Source organism: Parasteatoda tepidariorum, chromosome X2 (genome assembly GCF_043381705.1).
Source record: "Parasteatoda tepidariorum isolate YZ-2023 chromosome X2, CAS_Ptep_4.0, whole genome shotgun sequence".
NCBI classification, from domain to species: Eukaryota; Metazoa; Arthropoda; class Arachnida; order Araneae; family Theridiidae; genus Parasteatoda; species Parasteatoda tepidariorum.
Genome location: NC_092215.1, coordinates 2894642 through 2921906, shown reverse-complemented (window position 1 = coordinate 2921906; position 27265 = coordinate 2894642). Strand labels below are relative to the sequence as shown.

The 27265-nt window shown below is 26.5% G+C and overlaps 1 protein-coding gene across 3 annotated transcripts in view; it reads left to right on the top strand.

Annotated features, from left to right (window-relative positions):
• Positions 1 to 27265, top strand: part of LOC107457033 (homeotic protein ultrabithorax) — a 218932-nt gene that overhangs the window by 102234 nt on the left and 89433 nt on the right. For 2 of the 3 annotated variants that reach the window (XM_021148683.3, XM_071187996.1), the window contains exons 4-6: positions 2130 to 2329; positions 13629 to 13752; positions 20814 to 20882. The gene's annotated coding sequence lies outside the window, so the exon portion shown is untranslated. Of the gene's footprint in view, positions 1 to 2129; positions 2330 to 3960; positions 4037 to 13628; positions 13753 to 20813; positions 20883 to 27265 lie in introns of all 3 variants that reach the window. The other variant, XM_071187998.1, reaches the window with a different exon arrangement.

Sequence of the window (27265 nt, the reverse complement as noted above, 5' to 3'; positions counted from 1 at the left end):
ACTCTTGGAGCAAATACTGGATGAAATTTGCCTTCGTGTAGGACTTTTTGATGAAACTAACTTGCATTTGTGTTACATGGGGAGGAAAACCACGAACACCTCGCATGGTTATACTGACGACAAGAGGACTCTAACCCATGATCTGTCTACCACTGAGGATATTTCACATCAGCATTGAGGTCGGTGCGAGCCGGGAGTAGAATTCGTTTCAACCAGACATCGCTCGGATTCGAGCCTGGTTAACCTCATTGGGAGAGGAGTGTGGTACCCCCTGAACCCCCACGGCTTTTATTTATTTATTTATTTATTTATTTATTTATTTTTAAATAAGGTGTCCGTTAAATTGCTTTTGAAATTTCATTTTAATTTGTTTGTTACAAAAATAACACAGTGCTCTTACTGACCCCAAACTTTTTTATAGCACTGATGTGAAAAGTGCTAAAAGTGTTATTCATTACTTTATTAATGCTTCATATTAATGAGGATTTTCAAATTTAAGCTATTACAAGTTTTGTTAAAAGAGCTTAAATTACAAGTTTTGTTAAAAGAGCTTAAATTGCAAGTTTTGTTAAAAGAGCTTAAATTACAAGTTTTGTTAAAAGAGCTTAAATTACAAGTTTTGTTAAAAGAGCTAAAGTTCTGTGATCACATATTTAAATTAGAAGCTTCAAGTATATCAGAATATCTATAGAGCAATACGTGTTTTGTTCACGTGTTTACTTATCTTTTATAATATTATTAAACAAAATTTCCTAAAATACATAAATGGTGATAATTAATGGTCATATTCTATTGATAATTAATTGTATTGATTTTAGTACAACAGATGTATTGATTTTAGAATAAGTGAAAGCTAGATTAAATGAAAATGAATTAATGATTCAATCTGAACAGTTATGTAAATATATTTAGAAGATTAAAATCTGAAGTAATGTAATGTAATTTAGTACAAGATTAAACTGTAAATATATTTATATATCATCTATTAATTTGATAAGTAAGTAAAATTGCGAGGAAATTTTAAATAAAATGAATATATGTTAGATTTAAACAAAACATTAACAAAATATAACTTTATGCAAAACCTATTGAATATTTAGCATTTTTCAATAATAGAGAATTCTTGCATTTAATGACTCAGAATTTCAGAGCCGAAAATCTGTAGTTTTAGATCTTTATATGATGATAACATATTTCGACTCGTTATTTTCTTAAAACAAAGAACTATAGTGCGGCCTGAAAATATTTCAGAGTGGAGTAAAAAAAAAAGAGAAAGTACTTAGATCAGTTTTAATTCTTTGTGACAGTTTCAAAACTATATTTCAAATAAAACTAATTTTGACTAGTTATAAATCTTCACCAGACATTAATTAGCTATAAATGCTTGTATCATGATAAAACATTCATATTTTACTTAAAATAATGTTTATTTTTGTTATTTTTCTTCAAAAAAAAAGCAAAAAAACAAAAACAAAAAAAAAACGCGCGTATACATGGAAATACATCAGAGTAGAATAAAAAAAAAATGAAACAACATAGAAAAGTTTGAAATCTCCGTGACAATTTCACGTGAAACTAATTCTGCCCATTTTAAAATTTCTTTTAATCATCTATAATAATTATTCATCCTCTGAATAACTTTTTGAAGAGTAATTTTCAAAACCTATCAAACCATATCTTGTTCATTGTAAATGTACATTGTATAAATTTCCTAATCAAATAATTGAAAAACACCGGCACACTGGGTGCATCATTTGTAAAATCAATTTACTGTAAAATCCACTTTTACCGTAAAATATTAGGCCATAATAATTACAGTAATAACTATTTAATTGCAATAATATTTACAAATAATTATAAGAAGGAAATATACATTTAAAGTAAAATAAAAAAAAAACAAATAAAATATTTCCATTTAAGATCTCCAAAATGCGCAGAAATTAAATAATAAGATTTAAATATAGAAATAATGATATTATATATTGGATTGATACAATGTTGGTGTATAAATAAAATACATATGTTGTATAACTTTAACATAAACCACTTTCCCCAATCTGGTAAACATAATATATGATAATTGCACGTGCAGTACTATAGAGTAATACTCTTTTTCCTTGCTGCCTTAGCCAATCAGGAGTTGGCTGGCACCCTTTGTACTGGACATTTAGCTACAAGCACAGCATCTTCTTAAAAGAAGGAAACGCAAATTTTTTGAAGGGCACAAATGGCAAAAAACGGTTTCTCTGCAATAGAGGCCTTCGGCCTTGATGATAATCTTCATCCACCTTGACCTCAACTGCCTTCACTTGTTTTGCATTCAGTAAAGGTAAGTTATTGTCAATTTTAAGACAAGCTAGGATGAAAAATGTAATATTTATGTAGAAAAGTTATTTATTAATGTTTTTTTTAGATAATTTACATGTCTTTAGACAATTCTAATAGTTCAAATTTATAATTCTATCCTGCATTGAAATTACAAATTAATTTAATTGAATTGAAGTAATTAACGGACATTATTTTTTAACATACATTTTCAGTGTAATATAATACAAAGTTAGAAAAAATGTTTTTTTTACAAAATGCTAGTTCACAATAAGAAAAATATTTAGAACAATCTGCATTTGCACGTTTCACACTTTTGCATTAAGTTACATTTTTGAATGGTTCAGTTACTATAGACTACTTTTTTCTCATTTAAAAACTTAACTAAAACACTAATTAATAATACAAAAAATTCATTTTTAAAATTTTCATTCAATATTTAATTTTTTTATTGCTGATTTTTATTAAAATATTCATTTTCTTGTTCATATTTCAAGCTTCTGTCCAAGAACTAATATTAACCTTATATTACAGAAAATAATTTTTTTCAATGAAAAGCTAAATTTGAAACAGTAATTATATTATATTACTTATAATAGATCATATTATATTACTTAATTAAATTAAATTTCATATTTATTTTAATTTCATTTTAAGTAATATTATTATATTCGATAATACTGTTGACATAGTCCTTACAGCATAAAACAGTTATGTGTTTGAGTCTCATTAGAAAAAGTAACATATGTATTTAATTGCATTAATATATATATATTATATATGTTACATGTGTTTGAGACTAGTTAGAAAATGTAGCATATATATTGAATTGAACTAGAAATGCGAGCTTTATCCAAATATTAAGTCAATGAAATAAATTAATCACAAAACATTATTACAAATTGCAAAGATCAAAACAAATTATTTTATGATTTTTGTTTATTACAAAAATTTATGTCTAATAGAATTTAAAGTGAGCATCAATTGAAAAAGCGTTCGTCATTTATGCATATTTTGTAAGATAAAAATGTGTCTGTGATTTATTTTGTTAAAAACTTTTAATTTTAAATTTTATTATTCCTTTTTCAATATATTTAAAATTCCATTATATTATTATATTTCATAAATTAATGCAGTTTCAAGAAATTAAAAAATTATTTTTTAAGCAGAATACAGTAAGATTTTTATCTCTATTAAAAACTTGTGTGGAAATATTTTAAATGTTATCGTGTTAAAGAATTTAATATTTTCATAAAAATGAAATTTTACTTAATAATTTTATGTAATGAGAGTTTATGAAATATTCATTTACTGTATATTTGGTAAAATTAAAGGAGAGGCATTGTTTTTTTAAAAATATAATAATTACAAAACATTAATCTAAACCAAAACGTAGTTCTTTTCTAATTAAACATTTAATGCATTAAAAGACTCATGGTATAAGAATTAATAAAATCACTTCAGTAATTCACTTCAATAATCAATGTATATTCTTTTACGTGTTATTTAGATATTTTATAATTTGTATAGAATATGTTGGTTTGTAAATTATTTTTAAAACAAAAAAACTATATATCTATACCATGATTAAAATACGAGAGCATAATGTGGTATTACTTTTTTGACTTTTCATAGGTATATTCAAATACATTTGCATCATACATAGTGACAACTAAATGTGTAAAAAATACATTTTGGAGAATAATCAATTGTAAGTACGATAACTGCTTAAAATTTTGTTGAAAAGTTACTGAGTTAATTGTCTTTCTGTATATTCCAAGGGACAAACACAATAAATCTTTCAACTTCCATATGATTTTACCAAACATTGAACAGCAAACTTATAATGATTAAAGTTTCCATTGCATGTACATTTTTCCTTTTTAGGATTGTGTTTAATTCTGTTGAGAAAATGGTTTAAGAATGAAAATAATTTAAGCATTTTTGTTTTTGTCCTATAGCTCTTAAAAATAACGAAAAATATACATACAACAGAACTAAATTCGCAAAATAGATACTGTTTTGAGTCAAATTGGTTCCAAAATGAGGAAGTTCTCGTGTATTGGAGAATATTTTGAGAAAACATCATTTAAAATTAGGGAAAGCGTATTTTAAATATCTGCGTGTTAAAGCAAAACGCACTGTTTCTTTTTCAATGAAACATAACTATGTTCTCAAATGACTGCTTTAAACATTTTTACCTATTCCAGTTTCAAACTTCAGTAACAATGAAACTGCAAAAGATGTTCTCATGTACCCATTCTGTTATTTTATAAAAATAAAAAATAAATCGAATTTTAAATATTGGTTCATAAAAAATGGTGAACTAACACTGATTAATATGTAGGTATCTGCAAAACAATAATAAAAGTAAATTCATAAAAATAAATAAATAACTTCATAAAAAATAATTGATTTCGAGTAGTTATATGAATAATTATACTAAGTGAAAGAAAAAGAGTAAAAAAAAGGAAATAAAAGATTTTTTATTTTGTGAGATTGTTGATTGTCAAAAAATAGGTTTGAAAAATAATTTATTAGGGAATTTGAGACCCATTGTAATGCAGTGTTAGATGAAAAATTTCATGCTGCAATTATTTGGAAATATAGCTGCAAATAATTTATGGTACTTCTATTATCACTTTTACACCTATTTAAATATACTTTAAAACAGCTCATTTGTCCCCATAGATAATATTAAAAGTAATTATTGTGTAAAGTGTTTAAATTATTTTCCAAAAAGATGCCAATTGTGACCGAAAGCTTAGATCAAACATTGACGAGTCGAAGCCTTCCAATGTTTTGTTAAATATGATATAAATTTAAGGCAAATATTACACTTTTCAAAATTTAACTATGAACCAATAAAAAAAATTTAAATAGTTGAATAAATTCCTCTTTATAATACTAAACTATCATAGTATCTTAATGTTAGTTTTGAAATAGTCATCAAACAAATCATTAAATATTTTCGACTCTTTAGTAAACTTATAAGTGAATAAGAAAGAAAACAATTTCTAAAATAATTGTTCTAAGCTTCTTATGGAAAGCCGATTTCTGTGCAACCTAACACATTGTTTAAATTCTTTAAAACTACGCGTTTATTGAACAACTACGAAAGAGAAAACAATGACCGGAGATGTTTGCGGCATTCTTCGACTAAGAATACGGGGAAATGTTTTCGAAACTAGATTCATTTTGATACGACGATGTTGCGCTCATTAACGTCTACATTTTTACACTGAAGTAGTGTAAAAAATATTCTTATTTAAAAGGCCGTTGAACGTTAATATATAAGCTAATGAAATATTCCAGTGTGTGAGTTACTATTTTAGGTTCTCTGGGGTTACTGATCCACTAGTTACCTTGTGCTCTGGATTGGTCCAAAATTACAAGGCTACGGAGTTGAACATTAGCAGTCGTAAACTTGAAATTGGGTCGGCTGTTCAACGACGGTTGTAAAATAAAAAAAGAATTGTTATACTATGCCAATAATGAATTTATGTTATTATTGGCATTTTAGTTTTATTCTATAACCCGCGTTCAAAAGCAGACTCAATTCTAAGTTTACAACTATAAATGTTCAACTCCGTAGCCTTATAATTTTGAACCTAATCCAGAAGAGAACTACAAAATCAAGCATTGGGAGAAAGCTTCATGGAGGGCTACTAACCCGCATTTGCGTTACACAAAGAGGAAAACAGCGAAAACGTCCCACGATTAGCCTTACGTCAAAGGCATTCTAACCCATGATTCGAGCCGGTGCAAACCGAGAGCAGAATTCGTACCAACCAGCCACGCTGTGATTTGAACTCGGGTACCCTCATTGGGAGGCTAACGCTCAATCTTCTGAGAATAATGGCCTGAACTTAGAGAATGATACTGAGCACTCACGGGTTCAAACATTGTTTTGTTCAATAGACTAGTCAAAGCGGGCTTACATTTAATTAAAACCTTAGTGTGAGAAAATGATATGCTACAAAAAGAAACAAAAATTTTAAATAAAAGAAAAAAAAGTCCTAGCTTATTTTCATCATTTGTAGTGAATAGATATTCATTTTAGCTATCCGTTAAATATAAAATTCATACCGAGCGAGCACGAAAATCATATTATGCAATTTTTTTAATCTAATTATTAATGGTATTAATTTCTCCAAGAACGGAAAAAACTTTTTCAATACTTTTAATTTTTTTATCCTACAAAAGTACTTTTAAAATGCGGTTCATCGCAACCTCAAAGCATAACTTTCAGTTAGAAATGCTGAATATAAAATTTTTCTTTCTAATGAGACTACAAAAAATAAGTTCTTTCAACATTACTTCTTAGAAATATGGAATTATGGAAAGATAGAATTATTGAAATTCTCGGCAAATGAGGGAGTATATTTGTAATGATTTTAATGTTTTGTCAACTTATTAACACATGTACACACGAAAAATATTACATGTTTGTAGATTTGAAAGTTGAACTATATTTTAATAAAAAGTTTTATTTATTTCCCTAACTTTTGTTTTATTTATTTGCGGCATATAGCTTTATTTTGAATAAATCACAATCGGTAGGAAGATATTGATTGTTAAAGTACTTTTATGTGTTATCTAATTTGTTTTGAAAAATATATATATGAAGATATATATGGTAAAAAGATTTATATATATGGTAATATATATGGTAAAAAGGTTTAAGGCAATATTTCCCGAAGTGTGGCACGCGTACCCCCAGGGATGCGGGAATAGTTTAGAGGGGGTACGTGTTCTTACGCGAAATATCTTGCAATAAATGAAAATTGCAAAAAAAATTATTTAAAAATAAAGCTAGCCATGAAAGTTTACGATTACGCATTTTTCTATTGGCTATTTTTGGAGAGTTAACAGTTAATAATTAGTGGTGTCAGCATCCAGTTGTGATTTTTAACTTTTGTTAATTTTTTTTTATCACAGCAAAACAATATCATCCTTCTCACTAATGCAAATAAACTTAGTAACAAAACTTTGTACCAAAAAAAATATTAAATATAGTTTTAAAAAATGCATGAATTTTTTTATTAGTGGTACGTGGCGTTGCGAAAAATTTAGAAAGGGTACACAAAAGTCATAAGTTTGGGAAACATTGGTTTAAGGTAATTGGTCCATGAAAGCTAATTCTGAGAAAAAGAAAGCTTCAGAATTTATAGAAGAAAGCATTCGACTGAAATCATAAAAATAAAAATATAAACGAATGTCACAAGTATTTATTTACATATCCTGAAAATTTCAAAACAAGATTTCTAAAATTTGATGTTGAAAAAAAATTTAAAAATTGGGTTTGAGAAGAACCGTTTTTCCCTCTTAATATCTCATTTATCAATAATTCCCCAGTAATATTCCTTTGTCTTCTTCACTATGCTTTTTTATATTGTCTACGCATGGATAGGAACCGTTCTTTACCAGCACAGAGTCTCTTCACCGTGCAAAAATTCTCCAGAAGATCCGAAATCAAGAATTTAAAGATAAAAATTCTCAAATGTGGTTCAATCATAATTTTTTCGAAAAATGGGCATATACCATTCTCTCCCCTTGGTCTGTATATATAATAATTAATAATTTAAGACATTTATGCAATTAAAACAATACACTTTTCCTTATCTTACCATTTATTTTTCCTACGATCACCTTGAGAATTATATGGCTTTCTACAATCACCCATGATCCTTTTAGATGGATTATGTAACCGATGTTTAAAAATAGGCACTCTGTAGTTTAAACAATGTTTAAACTAATGATGTATTCTTATCAATTTAAAATTAAAGCAATTATTAATAATAAGACAGGATACATATTTTTAAATCGATAATTTATTTTAGGAAGATTATTTTTAAGGAAAAATGCTAATTATTAAATATTTTTGACTTCTAACAGTTTTTATGCTTGAAAAGAGAGAAGTCTTCATATGCATACATGCACTTTCAGAAATCTATCCTTTCATTATACCGACCTTATTTAAAAGTACCGTCTTCATATTCACAAAAGGTAATAATTGGTAGCAAAATAGTTTTGCTATTAACACTTATCCAAGACATTCTTAACCACCGTAATATACAATGTAGTATTTATATTTGGATAAGAAATAAGTGAGTTTTATAAACGTAATGAAATAACTACTAATATAGCCACTTAGTTCATAAATAAATATGCTACAACTTTATTCACGGGGTCATCCTTACAGAACTGCCGTAATATTAATTAAGTAAATATAAGATAAAATTAAGTGAGTATTTTCTTTAGTTCCCTTCAATGCAAGATTTAAAAGAAAAACAGTTGCACAGTATAAAACACTTATGTCTTTTATACTGTTATTATATTATAATGTTGAGGAAAAAAATATGTCTTCAAAGTGGGGACAAATTTTACTTGTTATTGATAAAATTGATATATGAGTGATTCTTTCTAAATATGACAATTCGGACCAAAAAATTTCTTCAAATTTAAAGTCTTCAAAATAATCTAACATTTTTTTTTGTATATTTCTTTAGTTACACTTATTAATATCTTACAGGCAGCAGTGTAGTTTATTGACATTTGCTCGAGAAAAAGAAAATAGAAATTCACCAAATCTTGAATGCCAGGAAAATGACATATTAGCTTAGAAGCTTAAAAAACAGTCATTTTAAGTTAATAGTAAGTAACTCAACATAGGCCTTTATGTTAGATGGACCATAAATTGCTTAAATTAATTCTTTGTGTCCACTGTAGGAAGAATCAGAAATGTTTTTGTTGCGGATATGTACAGAATAAAATTGTATATAATAACCAATCATTAGTTAAATAAATAACTTTGATTACACTCAAGCATATTACAATCATACATAAACTTGGTATAAGGTTAATATTTGCTTTCTCTCCTTACAGTATTAGTAGTTAAAAAAAATTCTGGCATTCATAAGCCAGGAAAATGACAGCCAAGATAATAACAAATTCGCCATTTTATAGCATATAACTTTACTTAATTTAATATTTTGGCCTAAGACATTTTTATTCTGCAGAAAACAACAGGATTTCTTAAGATAACTCAGATAAATCTCTGTAGTTTATGTTATTAATAATTTCACGAAGCCAGGAAAATGACAACACAAAAACCTTCTCACCTTGAAAAATTTTTTGAAATAGATTTTGAACCAGAAAATTGGATCTTTATTCATGCAACAAGACATGTTCATATAGGAGGGCATCAAATCAATCTATTAACATAAGATATTGATTTCTGGCTCTATCTATTTTGGTTATAAACCACTAAATAAAAGTAGCCAGGAAAATGACAGATTTTCATGGGACAAACAAATTATTGACAGAAAAAATTACTTTAAATGAAGTTTTTGTAAATAATACCCTCTGCCCATATTCTAGAAATGCTTACACCGGTTGAGATAAAAAAAATTAGATATTGAAAAATTTATGGGAAGTTTTGAAGCTTGTTTTTATTGGAAACATTGTTTGGGACATTCCAGGAAAATGACATTTTGAAATTCAATTATATTTTTTAACTATATAAAACAGTCAATGCTAGTGCAAAGTCATTTTAAATTCCTAACAGCAATGCTATTTATAGATTTTTTTTAATGTTCTTTTAGTATTATAGTATTAGATCTTGGAGCAAGGGACAGTGAATTGTTATATTTCGTGAGAAACACCCATATTCCTGCCTACACACAACTAATAAGAACTTAAAAGATATAAAATTAAAAAAAATAAGGATACTGTCCTATTTTAAGAAAAATTCGACACCCCTTGAAATGTGTAAAGTTAAATAAATAAAAATAAGTAGCAGAATAAGAAACCTGCTGCTTGTGCCAGCTCTTTATACTGCTTTCGATATCTTGTTTAAGAAATTGATCAAGAAAAAATTAAAAAGAAAAGCATTGATTTTCTTCCTGGCACAATTATTTTATTGTAAGCACTATAACACCATTCAGCAACATATCTTTTTAAATGAGATGTTTAGGAATTCTTAAAGAATTATTTTTCCAGTTATGTTTTGACTTCAGTATTCTTCTGATGTATGTAGAATTGATGACTTATTCTGATAAATGAATGTCCTATCTTTTTTATACTATGTTATATAGCAAAAATTTGAAAAATGTCATGAAATTTATAAATCATTTCGTTATTTCTTTTAATAAATATTTAGTGCATGACAAACTTTTAGATGATATTTTTTAAGAACATTTGAAACACAAAAGATCTTCAAAAGATAATTGAAGGAACTGAAATGACTCTTCAAAACAATTACTTTAATTACCTGATTAAAAAATTCATTCACTCCAAAAATATATAAATAGGAATAACAATCTTCATGCTTCAAGCGCCCAAAAACAGGCGCCCATTTTCTCGACTTGCCACTCGTAAATGAGGAGGAACCAAATTGATTTGAAAAATTAATTTTTTTCAAAAATTAATATTATTTATTTCATTTATTTATTTATTTTCAAATCAATTTGGTTTCTTCTCTTTCCGGTCTAGAAAGTCTTAAAAATGGGCTCCTGTTTTTGAGCATTTGAAACATGAAAATGTTATTTTATATATTTTTGAAGCAAATGAAGTTTTTAATCAGGTAATTAATATCTTACATCGTTAGTCTCTTGAGATTTTTAATTTAATAACATTCATTATTAATATTTCTATATAAATAAAAGACAGAAAGAAATTATACAGTATTATAGTATTATTGACACCATTCCATATTGACACACCTTTTGAATGTAAGAGATAAGCAATTAAATGTTTCCTTATTTTAAAGAAATATCTATCTTCTATCCCTTTAAAAAATAAAAGAACTATTTGAAAAACAACCTCTGCTTGCCCTTGAGAAATCAATATATATTCCAAAGAAAACCTGAAAAAATTTTCTTATGCCGTTATATACGAAAGGAGCAGTTTAATTTTTCCCCCAGATCTCAAGCTGCCGATTTATGTGCAAAGAAGTCTATCCCCTTTTATTTCTGCAGAGGGGGAAATATTGTAGGATCTGCAGGGAAAGCGGCCATAACTTATGGCTCAGTAAAACATTTAAGATATTTCTTCCTATTTTTTTTTTTTTTAAATCCATTTCTATGCTTCTTCGCCTTATGAAATTCAAAATGGGGAAAATGTACATATTAAAGAAATTCCTTCAGAAATTTAAACTTAAATTTGAAATGAATTTTTTGAATTGTAAGATAATAAAATTATGCATAAATTTCTATATCATATGAACAGTTTAACAGCAAGTAGTTAATTTTCTGCATACTTCAACTGAAAATTTGACATAATTACCCTCTTTTCTGCTAATTTGATCATTATCAATCATTAATCTTCACTGTAAAAATTTCAGTTCAAATTACGGTATAAAGTACAAACACTTTAGGTGCATCATCCGTAAAACACATTTTCCATCTTTACCGTAAAACACAAAATCCATCTTTACCGTAAAATATTATATCGTAATTTCTGCAATAATGTTAATTAATTAGAATAATGAAGTAATTTTGCAATAATTTTTATTATAAAAATTACGGTACATCAGTTTTTTTTGTTCCGTAAAATAATAAAAGTAGTAACTAAAGTAAAAAATGTAGGTTGATTTATAATAAAACAACTAAATTACTACTACTATCAATACGTAAATTTGCATTTTAAAAGATGGTCAAGCAATGATTATTTGTATATTGTAGTTGGTATTAATTTACTTTTAAATCTCTGTATTGATCGACATGACTGATAGGGAAAAAAAATGCGCATACAGAGCTGGCAATATACTATGCACCTAATTTGTTAAATTAGGCAGATACTTCTCTCTTAACAAAAGAAAAAAAAAATACTTAATAAATACTATCTTCATAAATTTACGGTAAAAAAACACGCAATCAGGATGCCAATACTGTTTACTGTTGTAGTAAAGAAATGGAAGAAGAAAAAATAAATTAATCAGAAGTAAACCCGAAACTGCTAGTATAATACTAAACGCACCAACCTCTGTATCACTCACTGTGACTGCACTGTGACACTCCCGTCACACAACGTGAGCTATTAAAAATTATGCATATTACATTAGAAACCAGTCATGATCCTAGTGTGAGCAAGAAGAAAGGTATTATGTCAATTACTTAATTTCACTAGTTTCTCCATATAACTCTCTGTAAACTCCGTGAAAAGTACTGCAGGTACTTTTCCCAGTTTTTACCTCCTGCATTTCTTAAACATTGATCTCCTGCATTTCTTACAAAGTAAAGTTTCTACACTGTAAAAATTTCTGGATCAAGTTATGGTAAAATGAACCGTAACCAAAGGTGCCAGTCCTTTTTACCGTAAAATCCATGTTTAAAGTAAAATTTTACGGAACAAAAAATCAGATATATCGTAATTTTTATTTTATATTTGTTGTCGAGTCATTAATTTACTGTAGTTACTACACTAATTTATGTAAAATAATTTTCATCGTAAAATATAGGATGTGAAATTTTACGATTAAAATTATGGATTTTAAGATAAAATTAATTTTACGCAAGATTACTCCAGAGTGCTGTTATTTTTTACTATAATTTGACTTTTTTACAATATATCAGGATTTGAAAATATTTCTTTTCCAAAATACATGTATACTACGAAATAATTACCATTTTTATTTCAAATAAAGACACTTCTCGCGAGGTCTAATCACTTAATTTCTCCTATATATTGCCTCAATACATTTATCTAAAACTGAAAACAAAGAGAATCGCAAGCTTAACAAAAATATTTTTACTCGATATAGTGTTTTTGAGAATTCCTTAATTATTCTCAGCAGTCAAGCAATTATTTAATTTATTATATTAAAATCATTAATAAATTCCTAAATTTTGCTGTTTTTGAAGTAAACTTATTTTTGTAGTGTATAAAAATGATTGAGACATTCTGTTTAAAACTTTACTAGACTGGAAATCAGCACACTGTAAAAAATTCCTCATTAAATTAAGGTAAAAAGTACCGGCACTCAAGGTGCTTCTACTTTTTACCCCAAAATCCATTTTTACCGGAACACGTTACGGAACTAAAAATCTGTTATACCGTAATTTTTGCAGTTCTAATTACCGTAAATTAACTGAATCAATATAATTAAATAAATATTACCTAAAAATTACGGTATAATATTTTCCTGTAAAAATGGTTTTTATGGTGAAATGGATTCTGCGCACCCAAAGTGCTGGTATTTTATCGTAGAATATGAATAAGCAGTAAATAATTTTTCTCTTATTGTAATTATGTATGCTTATTAAATCATAAGAACATTAAAATTCTCTTTTTTCTCTCAGTTAAGGAGATGTGAAATAAAATTTGTAAGAATGATGTTGATGATTATAAGAATGAATGAGGTATTTTTCATGATCATCTGAAAGTTAGATTTGTTAAATTATGGTTTGAACAATTACTAACAAGGTAAATATAAATTTTTTTTGTATATGAGAAATTTTTTATTATTAATTTTATTAATAATTGTATGTATTTCTTATAATTAGTTTCCCCCTTCCTTTGAACCACGTGTGAACTGAGTTTGTGGTAAAATCTTTTTAGATATTTTTATTTAATCTCAAAATAAAAGAAAAAAAAACATAAATACCATCATAAAAAAATTTTCAAGTGCCCATACTGCAGCAATATCGATTCCTAACACAACTGACGTCATTGGTCTTTACGCCCATTGGCCGAGGCCTTCCGCCTGCTTCTGAGAATCTTTCGTCTCCATCCTCCCGAAGTAAAGAGAGAGAATGCAATCTGTAATGGCCACACACCATTGAATCTTTCTTTAAAATAGGCTCTTGCGCTAAGTTCATCTTCGAGACTTGAAGGATTATTCTCAGACCATCGCAGAGTCTTTCAAAAGGAAGTTGAATTTATGTTTAGCTTTAAATAGGCTTTTGCTGAAAATAAAGAAAAACTTTAATAAACATGAAAGCTTTTAAGTAATTTATCTATGTTGTTTTCAAATAAACTAACTTACTGTATTCTTTAGATGTGTTTTATTTTTATTATGTAAAACAGTTCTGTTCGGAAAGTGTTTTTCAAATCGATATTATGCTTAAAACATTGCATAGATTTTCGTTGCGTTATTTTATTATTATAGATTATTATAATAAATTGACATTCTTAAAATAATTGAACTGATACTTATTCAAAACTCATATTCAATAAAGTTTTTTATGATCAACTGTTCTGATCAGAAAGGGAATCAATATTTTGTCAAAAATATTTCAAGCAAAATCTTCGATTAAAATTTTCTCATAATTTCCCTTCATTGTGTCATGTTTACTTCCATTAATCATTATGAAGTTCTCTAAATAGCCGGACTGGTATCTTTTTTTTAAATTAACTAACTTTAAAATATTTTTATTTAAATATTGAAAATTGTTTTTATGATCAACAGTTCTGATCGGAAATTTTTTTTTCGATTCAAAATTTCGTCAAAAATATTGTTAGCAAATCTTTCATTTAAAATTTCCTCGCAATTTATTTTGATTGCATTATTTCCACTTCCATTAACGATTATGAAATAATCTAAATAATCAGACTTAAATTTTTTAAAAAACCATTTATGTTAAAATATTTTTTTCAGACATTATTAATAAAAATTATGAAGTTAATAGAAAGTAAATTTTATTTCAAAAATTCTTCACAAATAAATTTGATTTTTTACCATGAACATGTGATTCTAAAATTGAATTTTGTTTCAAAATTCATTAGAGATAAAATTTAGTTCTGCAATCTACCAAGAAAGACTCTTCTTTACTTGAATTTATTTTTATTTATGTTGCCTTAATACCATAACCATAATTACGTAAACCGTGCAATGTAACGTAATTAACCATAATTACGTTACATTGCACGTAACCATAATTACTCGAAAAATTATTTAATGTAATTTTAATTGGCAATGATGGCTATTGCGCAAAATGATATTAAATATTTATTATTAGTTTGTCCTTATATCATTAAGTTTTTGTTATATCATTGTTATTTGTTTATAAAGGACCCACTCCCCACCAAAAAAAGGTTGCGTTATTTATTTTTGTGTGATTATGAAATGAAAAATAATCATATAATGAAACTACATAAGTAATCTTAAACTATATGATTTCTTATGATCATTATGGACATATTTTTCATTTTTTCAACTCAAAAAATTAAGTTTTATGTCAGAATAATTGACTGTAATGAGAGATTACTATTCGCTCCTTAATCTAGTTATTTTTTTATATCACAGTTAAACAAAATATTTGTATTACATTCAAAATGGTTCTTCCATTAACGACCATTACACAGCAATCACTTCATTGGGGATCATTTTTAAAATCATAATTTACTGAAACTATGTATTGTAACAACACATTATCTTAGAATTCATCTTTCTAAATAGACTTTTAGCATAATAATGCGAAACAATAAGAAATGATTCAATTTTCCAAAAAATTTATATTTGTTTCAAGTGTTCACCCTTTTTCCTTTTTTTAATGACCATTACACAACAATCAGTTTTAAAGACTTCCATCACCCATAGTTGAAAACAAAATTTAGTGAAATAATATATTTTAACCCATAAACGACACATTCTCTTATAATTGAGCTTTTAGCATAAAGAAAGTAAAATAATGAACAGATTTAAACTTTTAATGACCATTACACAACAATAATTTTTCATGACTTCAATCACTCATTCTTAAAATCAAAATTTATTGAAACATTTTCTTAGCATTTGCGTTCCTAACTGAACTTTTAGCATAAAGAATTTGAAACAAATCACCACAATTTTATCTGACATTACGGACGTAAAATACGGAATAATTAATAGAGGTGCAAAACAACAAAATATGAAAATACTGATAACAATGGAAAACATGTCAGGTAATTAGGTTTTGGCAACCCTGTGATTTACGATTAATTACGCTTCCAAACCTTGTTATAGAATGTAAGCCTTTTCTAAGAACTATGAATACCTGCCTTCTAAATTATTAAAAGCATTGCGGTCCGTATCTGCAGTTTATCGAGTAATAACAGGCGTTGTCACGCCTTTGCGCCAAAATGTGACGTCATTGCAGGAAATCGATACCGTTTCGGGTTACTGACAAAGAAATTCCATCCTATCAGCCAAGCGAAGAAGAGGATATCGCCAAGCAATTTAAGGAGTAGTGTTATGTTCTATCACAAAATCTTTATTAACGTTAAAAATTCCGCGTTCAGTTTATGCCACATCAATTCGTTTTTATTTCGATAAAAATATTGAATGATTGTTATAACTATTAATTTTTCAGCATTATTAGTATCGCAAAATTGTAATTAAAATTAAATGGCTAATTGCGAATCACTGACCATCCACTAAAAAATTAAAAAAAGTAAAAAGTATGGAAAAACTATATAAATGCAGTGTTGAATTTCTCATTTTGATTATAACCTCAATTTTGAAATTCATGCCTCATAATTTTAAACCTAAATAACTACAAATTTTTAAATAAAAATATCTCGAGGTAAAAACTTTACAGTATCTTCATATTTCGTCAAAAGTTAATAGCTTTTAAGAAAAATTAGATAGCAAACATTTTATTTGTTAGTAACAAACTATTTAGCCTGTTAAAATTTGTCGCTGCATTTTTACCCCAAGCTTTCTAACTCAAACTTTTTTTCAATTTATTTATTTAGCTTGTTTTAATTACAGTTTAATTTTCTGTGAAAAAATTGCTCTTCATTCAATTGTTTCATAAAACTACAAATGCATTGTATAGCAGCTTTCAATCTTTTAAATGTACCATTAGTCTTTCCCAATTCCATTTTTCATATAAGTTAGAACGCAAACTATGGAAATAATTTTTTTTAATGTTGTACTATTGTACGTTTCATTTTTCTTATATTTTCATAATTCAAAAATTTAATTTTATTCTTAATTAAAATTGTTAATTATATAAAAATATTTTCAATAATGACTGCAAAAAAATTAAATTATTAATACATTTCACTATACAACATTTCTCAATCACAAACTACAGATATTTTTTTCATACCAAAAGTTTTAAGTTAACGCCAATATTATAGAGAAAACATATATAGTGTGCATTTGATACGAAATTATTAATTTATCTGCAGTTCTTAGCCAATAAAACATGAATACAATAAGATTTGTTAAAAAGTGAAGATACGACGAAGAAAATTCTGGTAAAATTACCGTACTGTATGGTAATAAAATTGTTGGTAAAAAAAAATTCATTCTCCGAAATAAAATCAAGTTATACGGTATTTCAACTATTTATATAGTATTTTTTCTTTTCATACGGCAATGGCTTGCCAGTTTTTTAAAATTATTGTTCTTATTACTACACATTTAGTAAAAAATGTAACACTGAAAAGTAAATGTGATTTTATAAATAGTTCTTATGCAATGCTCTATGGTATCATGATAAAATTATCAAATTTTATCACATTTACCAAACTTTATAGCATGTTATAAAACCGTATTTAATTGTTAATTTTTCCAAACATTCATCGTTTATATTGCATTTCGAAACATTTTTATTATTACATATTTTATGGTTACATTATTGAAGAACTACGTTAAAAATTATCAAGATTTTAGGTGTTCCCATAGAGCCTAAACCACGACAAATTTTACCATATTATGGTAGTTTTGACCATACTTTGTTTTCTCTGTATAAAAAAAAAGAAAGAAAAAAAGTAGTTTTCAAGCTACTTTTCCCGAAATATATCGTGAGGCACTTACTTTGTCAATTTTACAATATTCTGGTAATTTTGTACATAGATTTTTCTGGGTGCAGTTATTCTATTCGGATTTTTTTAAATTTTTTTTTACTTTTTGTGCCTTAAGTAAATGAAAAATAATTATATTAATTTCTTTTCAATTTTTAAATAAAAGTAAAAATGACCCAGTATTGAAAAAAATTATGAAAATGCTGCCCGGAGAAAAAAAAAGTCCTTTTTATTCTAAATTTGCAGCAAAACTGAAAAAAATGCCACGAAGATTTTTTTTCCAAGACACAAATCTTTAAGGATGAAATTTCGCCAAAAATGACTCTGAAGAGCCAAAAATGGTGCTTACAATTGATACTCACAATCTTCTTGTACTGCACCATATCCTCTGTTATCGATCAACGATATACTCTCTTTTCTTATCTTTTTATTTTTGTTTTATATGCACTTCTACTGATAAGACATGTTTCCTTCTCCCGTTTCTCCTTTTATCTCTTTCAACTCTTATCGAAGATACACACAATGTTACATTGCTTTTGCATGTTGTTCAGTAATACTTCTTCAGAAGCGCTCATAATAACTACATTTATAACACTTTTTCTCTTTCAAATTTAGCTTCTTTATTTTTTTCCTGTTATCTGGAGTAGAAGCTTTCTCCCATCCGGAAAAAAAAAAGATATTTTTTTCCATACGAGGAACGAGTTTTCTATGGTTTTGTAACGGGGAAATATTTTCTCTCAATGCTGTAAGTCCCAAATTATCAGTTTTCGCTGCGATTGAAAGAAACGGGTTTGGTGTTAAATATTTCATTCAAATAGTTCAGAAAAAGAGTCACTATTTAACCCTCTGAACAAAAGTGGGTTATCTACATCCCAATCTTTTGATATAATATCTGACGAATATTTTGGCGTCTTTTCACATAATAATTTCCCCCTAAGTCTTACGTAAAATGTTTTGACGACACCATTATTTACTTATTTATTCATTTATTTTATTTTTAAAAAAAACTATATGTGATAATGTAAAAAAAAATGATATTTGTTATGTGCTTTACTATGTTATGATACATTTATATTATGTCTCTGTATTTCACAGAATAAAGTGAGGCAATTACTTAAAATTTGGCGTAATAGTGGAATAAACACTATCAAATCTTTTACAAATCACAAAAAATTAATTAACTTATACCTTTTGACATAATAGTTTTTCATTTCTAATTTTTTTTAAAAAATAGGTCTCAGATGATAAAGTGAAAAGTCAAAACAAAAAAAAATTTTTTTTGTTTTGAACAAATGAGTTCTGTAAATTATTTGTGTGTTTTGCTTATAATTTTTAAAATAAATAAAAACCTCTGCGGTATGTTATTGTTTGTTTTATACTTAATTTGTTTATCCTTTGAATCTTACTATAACCACAGCTACCAATTTCCACGACTTTTTATTCTAATTTTTGAATTCCAACTTTTATTTATTTATTAAATAACTTTTATTTGAAATAATTTTGACCAAAATGACTTTTAACTGATTCAGGCACATGAATAAAAATCTGATGAAAGTGATGATTTGGAGATATCGAAACAAATTCTTGTCATTTTGATTGCAATAATATACGGAAAAAATCTTTATGAGAGATGTTTGCTACTTCATGCAACATTTCTCTACATATTTCATTAAGGAGTATAGAAATCATTGATTTTTACATTATAAATTATTATTTTGATACACACATTATGTGCCATAATGTATGGCACAAAGATTAATGACTTTGTATAGTAATTTTTATCTTTGACAGATATAATTAAAACAATAGATTTTGTTATCAATCGTCACAAAATTAGCGTTTTACCAGCTAAAATTGAATTTACATAACAATACGAAATATTTTTACTAGTTTAAAAGAAGTTAATGTATTAGTTATTTTACCTTCGGCTGAATATATTGGATTTTAAAAGAACTGAAATATCGCTACAAATAATTCAGATATACATTCAAGACTCCATTATCATATTGACATATTTTATAAAATGCATGTAAAAAGATTTTCTATTAATTTTTAAAATTTGCCGACTTACACAGCAATCACTGGGGAAAAAATATTTTTTTTTTACAGGAAGTACACTGCAAACATTTCAGCATCAAATTACAGTAAAAAGTAACGGTACTCAGAGTGCACACTGAATCACTATAATTAAATAAATGTAACTGTAAAAATTACATCATAATATTTTATCATAATTTGATCCAGAATTTCTTTACAGTGCAGGAGTTTATGCATGACTAATAATCTACATAGATTAATAAATTGAAATACTTAAAAGTTCTGCTACAAGCTTTTAAAAAATTATAATTGTTTCAAATATTTTTTACTTTAGTATACAAAAGCTGGAAAAAAGTTTCGCTAACATATGAAATTTTTCAGGGCATGTATTCCTTTATTTAATGACTACTTTTCTAAATATCAGACTGAAGACTTTCTATTCAAAAGTGGAAACAAAGTCATTTCATACAACAAGGGAAGCTGAGTTATTTTTATCTTCCATATTATTCATAATATTGGCATCCTCCATAGTGATTTATTTTTTAAACATAAACCAAAGGAGCTTATTAACCTTTTTTTTAACGTGTGTAGCATTTTTTATTAAAATTTAAACGTTTTTCTTAGTTGAACAGTTTCTCTGTTGTATGTTATATAATCAAATTTCTAAAATATCTTTTTTTCATTAAAATAATCGATTTATTTCATATTTGCAGTGTATGACTAAGAAAATTAGACTAAGAAAATAGAAGAATATGGAGTTGCAAAAATTTATAATAAACAAGGTAAAGTATATTCAAAAACAATACAGACTTCTATCACGATAATAATTTAATGTTAAATAATGAACTCTTTCTTCAATATTAAAAGTATTGTTGCAAATTTTTACACTTTTTCAAAAGAATTTTTTCTAGTGACAATTAAAAAATAATGAAAATGTTTATATCGTTTATGAATCATAGTCATAAACGGAAAAAAAGGAAGAAAGAAAAAAGAGTGGTAGCATACATTTTTTATTATTCGGTTTCATTTACAGGAAAAAGTTAGTACTATTCTATCTACCTTAATATATTACTGTCATAATTTTTTAAAATTTTATCAGAAATCAAAGCATATTACTTTTTTAAATTTAAAGTGGTGACTAAGAGAAAAATCACCAACTTAGTATAAATAAGCATTTACTACCACTTTTTCCACATCATAAATAGACAATTTTCCTTAATATTCAAAAACTTTTTCCTACTTAGACTTCTACCAAAAACATGAAAGAGAAAAAAAGTGAATATTTTTGGCCATTTAACACTTACAGTCCTTAGTCAAATTATTAGACGCACTTTAAGATTCTATGTAAAATCTTAATTATCACGTGATACTATACAGCTTTATTGTTTTTATATGACTGTAATTGTGTGATCTGATTATGTGATGTGATTGTGTAATCCAATTTAGATTGATATCACTTTTTAATCTTATCGAAGTGGTTAACTTGACAGATTTTACTGTACAGAAAATTATGGTTTTTTATTACTTTTATTTGTTTTATAGTACAGTATTATTACGATATTTTATAAATTTATTGAATTATGCATGATAGAAAAATTTTCTCAAATTCCATGAAAACTTAATTATATGATATGATAAAACTCAATAAATGATGCTGTAATGATTTTTTGGCAACACATATTTGGAATTTTTCATCTTTGTTCTCCTGAAGAAATGATTTATAACTTCAGTGTTATTCTAAAAAAATATTTAAGGCTAATTGTGCGGTAAAATGCATGGTAATTTTTGCCGAAGCTTTTAGGTAATGATTTTGGTTAAATTAACCATAAAATGCAGTGAAATATAGCAATTTCACATGATTTCATAGAGCAGGGCATAAAAAATATTTATTTGGTTAAATTTCCTATTTAGTTTTATATTTTTTACTAAATGTTTGGTAATAGAAGCTGTAATTTTGAAAATGAAATGAATAAAATGAGTGAATGAAAGAATTACCAAATGAATGGTATATAATTTCTATATATTTTGTGTTCATTACCATAATTATGTTTTTTTTTTAAACTAGAAATGTCATTACCATACAATATGATAATTTTACCAGATTTTTTTCCTCCTAGTATGTATACCAAATTCAGTCAGCTCTTTTGCTTGTTTTTTCTAAAAACTGAAAGAACTTTGTTAAAAACGAGAATCATTACCACTTATGACGGTTATTTTAGTAGACTGTATTTCTCCGCGTTACAACTGCATTAATATACTCTCTGTATAATTTGTATTTCACGTATGTATCTTTTAATTAGATATTTCATGTATCATTGTAAACCTTCATGAGTTTCTGTAAATGAATCCTTATTTCGAAAAAGCAACACAGAAGACTTTAAAAAATTAAAAAATTTTTGTGATTAAATAAAATTGGAAGTTTACCTTTTCAGTTTTAAATAGTCATATTAAGATCAAACAATCATTAAATATGTTCGTTTGATAGTGTTTTTTTACTACAAAATACTTATCTTTTAAAGACTACTACAGTTTACAACAAAGATATTGAGTTTTCATTTTGTTCGAAATTGATTACAAAATTGATGAAATTTTTGTACTTTTTTGCTACGCAAAAGTGGCTGTCGCACAATAATTCCGTCAAATATTCAAAAAGAAATCGAATATAATTCTAGTCAAACTGTCAAATAGCCTTGGTAAAATTATAGAACTGTATAGTAAAGGTATTTCTGGTAAAAATAAATAAATGAATTAAAAAAAACATAAATCTGGTTAATAAACCAGAAGTATACGATATTTAAATCTTTCATTTGGTAATTTTTCCGTTCATAAAGTATCGAGTTACCGGAAATTCTAGTTCTCAGAATTATAGCTCTTATTGCTACACATTTAGTAAAATATACAAAATTGAAAAATAAATTTAACTGAATAAATTGTTTTATGGTTTTTACCAAATGAATGGTTCTAAGGTATCATGATAAAAATACCAAATTTTACCACAATTATCAAAGCGCTTCAGTAAACATTACCGAGATTTTTAGTGTTCCATAGAACTAAAATTTTACCATATTCTGGAAGTTTTAGGCATACTTTTTTTCTCTATATCTTTGTTTGAGATCCAGATTTCATTCAAAAAATCTTGTAAATCAACTCTCTTAAATGCACTATTTAAATTCAAAAACGTTAAACCTCTGTAATAACGCAACACATAATAGAATAATTATTTATGATTATATATTCAGACAATACATTACATACAGACAATACATTGTTCTCTGATCACAAATTTTACATTGATGTAAAAGGCACCAGTACATATATTTTTATACCAATTGAATATTTGCTTCTGTTACATAGCACTTTAGCCTTGAAAAAGTACCATGCTATACTCCAAATCCTAGTATTTTTAATATTAACTTATTGTGATATATAAAATTATCATGTTGTTTCAAAATAAATGCTAAAAATGCAACACAAGACTAGGAAAGCACATAATAACAATGAGGAAGATCTTTGTTTATAGAACTGAAACTATAGATTGTCAATTCATGTATTTTCTTTTGTGCTTTATTTACTTTGTTTTTACTTTAGTCTACATAGCACAAAGTATTACCCTTTCCTTTGGTGAATACAACACATGCTTTATGTCCTAGTATTGTTAATATAAACTTATTGTGGTCGATAGAATTATAATGCAGCTGCAAAATAAATGCCAACAATACAACTAAGCACACACACATCGATAATAGCAAAAGGCAATGAAGCACTAATGAAAGTACATAATGACACTGAGTAAGGTTCTTGTTTATAGAACTGAAACTATTGATGTCATGTATTTTTTTATGCTTTATTCACTTGATTTTGCTTTAGTCTACATAGCACAAAGTATTGTTGAATACAACACATGTTTTATAATCCTTTTAAAATGACGATGGACACACACAAGCTTTTATATATTGTTAAACATACACATATTTCAGGTTTGTGTGCTAATTACAAATACGGCTTGGTACATACAGATTAGAGTCTGAGATTATATAAACAATATTTCCTTATAATTAGAAAGCTAGTTAATAGAAAAACAAAATCAACTAATTTGAATGTAAATATACTATCATTATTAAAATGTTTTAAAAAGGAAATATAGTTCTATTTTGCGATTTCTGAATACATTTGAATCTGAAATCTCTATTTAGATATCATATAGGGTCAAAAGACTTTTCAATGATATTTACTCCTGATACTGAGTAATTTTGAATAAAACATATCTTACCTTAAATATTGAGAATTTTAGTATTTTTTATGATGATTCATAAAGTGGAATCTGCAAGATATTAGATACATAAAAATAAGCAAACTAATAAGTTAATTTAGCTACTGGAAAACAATTGGTGTTTAATGTACTTAAAATTAACGGAAACTATATAAACGTAAACACTAAAATACTAAACCTGTAATGCTATGCTTCCAAGTTGATGTTAGAAATTAAATTTCTTAAAAAGAATAGATAAACATTTAATTATATTCTTTAAAAAACATCTAAGTCACTTTTCTGTCTTTCTGTTGACTTAAGAAAGACAAAAAACAAATAAACCTTACAGTTCAAATAAACCAGAAAACAAAAGTATGTGTGTAAACTAAAATATAATTATTGTATTTTAGTATTTATTAATATAACTGTAAAGACTAAAATACAAACACTGTAATCCTATGTTCTTGTATAAATGTTAATTACTGTAACTTATTAAAAAAAGAATGTATAAACATTTAATTGTATTGTTTAAAAAACATAGAAGTCACTTTTCAGACTTTCTGTTGACTTAATAACAAAAAACAATTCTACATCTCAGATCAAATATACCAGAAAACAAAAGTACATATTTTTTAAATTAATGTAACTGCAAACACTAAAATACAAACACTGTAATCCTATGTTCTTAAGTAAATGTTAATTTCTGAAACTTCTTAAAAATGAATGTATAAGCATTTAATAATATTCTTTGAGAAACATAAATCGCTTTCTGTTAACTTAATAAGAATAACAGAAAACAATTATACCTTTTAGTTCAAATAAACCAAAAAGCAAATGTATTGTGTGTTAATGCAGCTGAATTCTTTAAATTGCAAATACAATTTTCAATCTAAATAATTGTTTTAGTGCTTCGTAAAAGAGAATATACAAATATTAAATAATACAATATACAAAATGAGAGAGCAATTTTTCTTTCAAAAAGCATTCAGAAATGTTTACTTATTTTCAATTAGAAAATATCACTTTGAGCATGCTTTTATGATTTTTAGTCTTTACTAATTATCTTTTGTATTTTAGTATCAGCAAATAATTAATATTCAGTAGTTAGCAAATGATCTTTAGTATTTTAGTATAATATGTTTTCAACTGAGTTTGAGGGTTTAAATAACCCCCCAAATTTACTCAGAATGAAATTATTTATTACAATAATTTTAATACTAATAATAAAGAATTTAAAACAAAGCATTAAAGTGAATAGTTTGGTAAACAAACCATTAGACAAACCAAGCACGTTTATGTGATGCAAATAATTTAAAACTAGTTCCTCATGATAAGTACCTAATGTGATAGTTAGTTCACATTTATAGCTAAATTAATTTACAATATATTTCATACGGTAAAATGATCGAGCAGTGTGTTTTAGTTTAATGGGTTTATTTTAAGCATAAAATATAAATATTATTAAAAAATCATATTGTCAACTGTTGGTCAATGAAAATTACCAAAAATGGCACATTTTGACTTTTAGTTAATACCTAACATATTTTTTAATAAAATACGAAAGAGTTACGGAAAATATCTCTAAGAAGAATGAATTCTTGTATACCAAATTCCCTAATAAATTTTGATCAATCACATTAACTTTTCCTCTCAACTGTTTTCAACCCCGAGTACAATTATGTCTGTATGTTTTATAGTTTTCGCTTTCTCCCCTTTTTACAATTATAATTATGGGATAAATCTAATTTTGAAATATTTTTTTTATATATAACTTTCTTATAATTTATTTTATCAATTAATATAATTTTATATTTCTTTTTTATAACATCTGAAGGGTTTTATCTCCCTAAACTACCTCGATTCACAAAATATTTTCCGTACTTCTCTTAATTATCATGTCTTCTGAGAAATGATGATTCCTCAATTCTTTCCTCTTTATAATAATTCTTTCAACAATATAGTAATAATAATCTCAATGTAGTAATACTTTTTTCAACTCTTGCAGCAATGTATGCTGGTTCATTTATAATAATATATACAATAAACATACTGTTGTAACTACAAATTTTTAAATGTTCAAAATCTGTTTGCATCTCTACGCAATATTGAACAAACATCAAAGCATTCTGGTATCAAAGTAAAAATTAATTATTCTCTCTCTGAACTCAGATCTTGAAACTAGCATTAGATACCAAAGTTATCCCCTTTTTTTGGAAGAGAGAATAAAATTAGGTTTTAAGAAATCTTCTGACATGCTATCTAAAATGAGAAATTGTTTGGCATCTGATATTTGGAGCAGTTGGAACAGTTAACTCTTTTTGTGACTTATCATTGTCTTGCATCAATCATTGCACCTAAAATAAATATTGTTTGTTGTACCTATCCAGTTTTGTGGTTACTTTCCTTATCTACAAACTAGTCTTTCAACTGATGAGTAATTTGAAACTTACGTTCTCATCTTTGATATGAGTGAAAATATAGAAGAGGATCGAAACAAAAAGGCAAAAAGAATTTTCGTCAGTTTTTTTTAAATAAAAACTTATTACTGTTTTTAATTTGTTTGATCTTATAGATATATGTGATAAATATACATAAAGTTAAATCAATACCTAAATATCTCTCCTCATCATCATTGGCGTGACAGCCCAGGGTGGGCTCTGGCCTTCTAGAGGATGCTCTTTCATCCTTTTTATAGTTCAGTTGGAGGAAGCTCTTTTCTACAGAATCGGACCATCTGGTCTTTACACTTAGTCTTTTCCTAGATGGTCTAATCATAAAAATTCTTTTAGACGTTCATTAATCCGATGATCCCATTGGTTAGCAACCCATTTCCCTTTTTGAATTTTGATATATTTGGCAATGTTATCTTCTTTATGAGGTTATCAAAACCAATTTCAATTTCTAAAAAAATTGCTA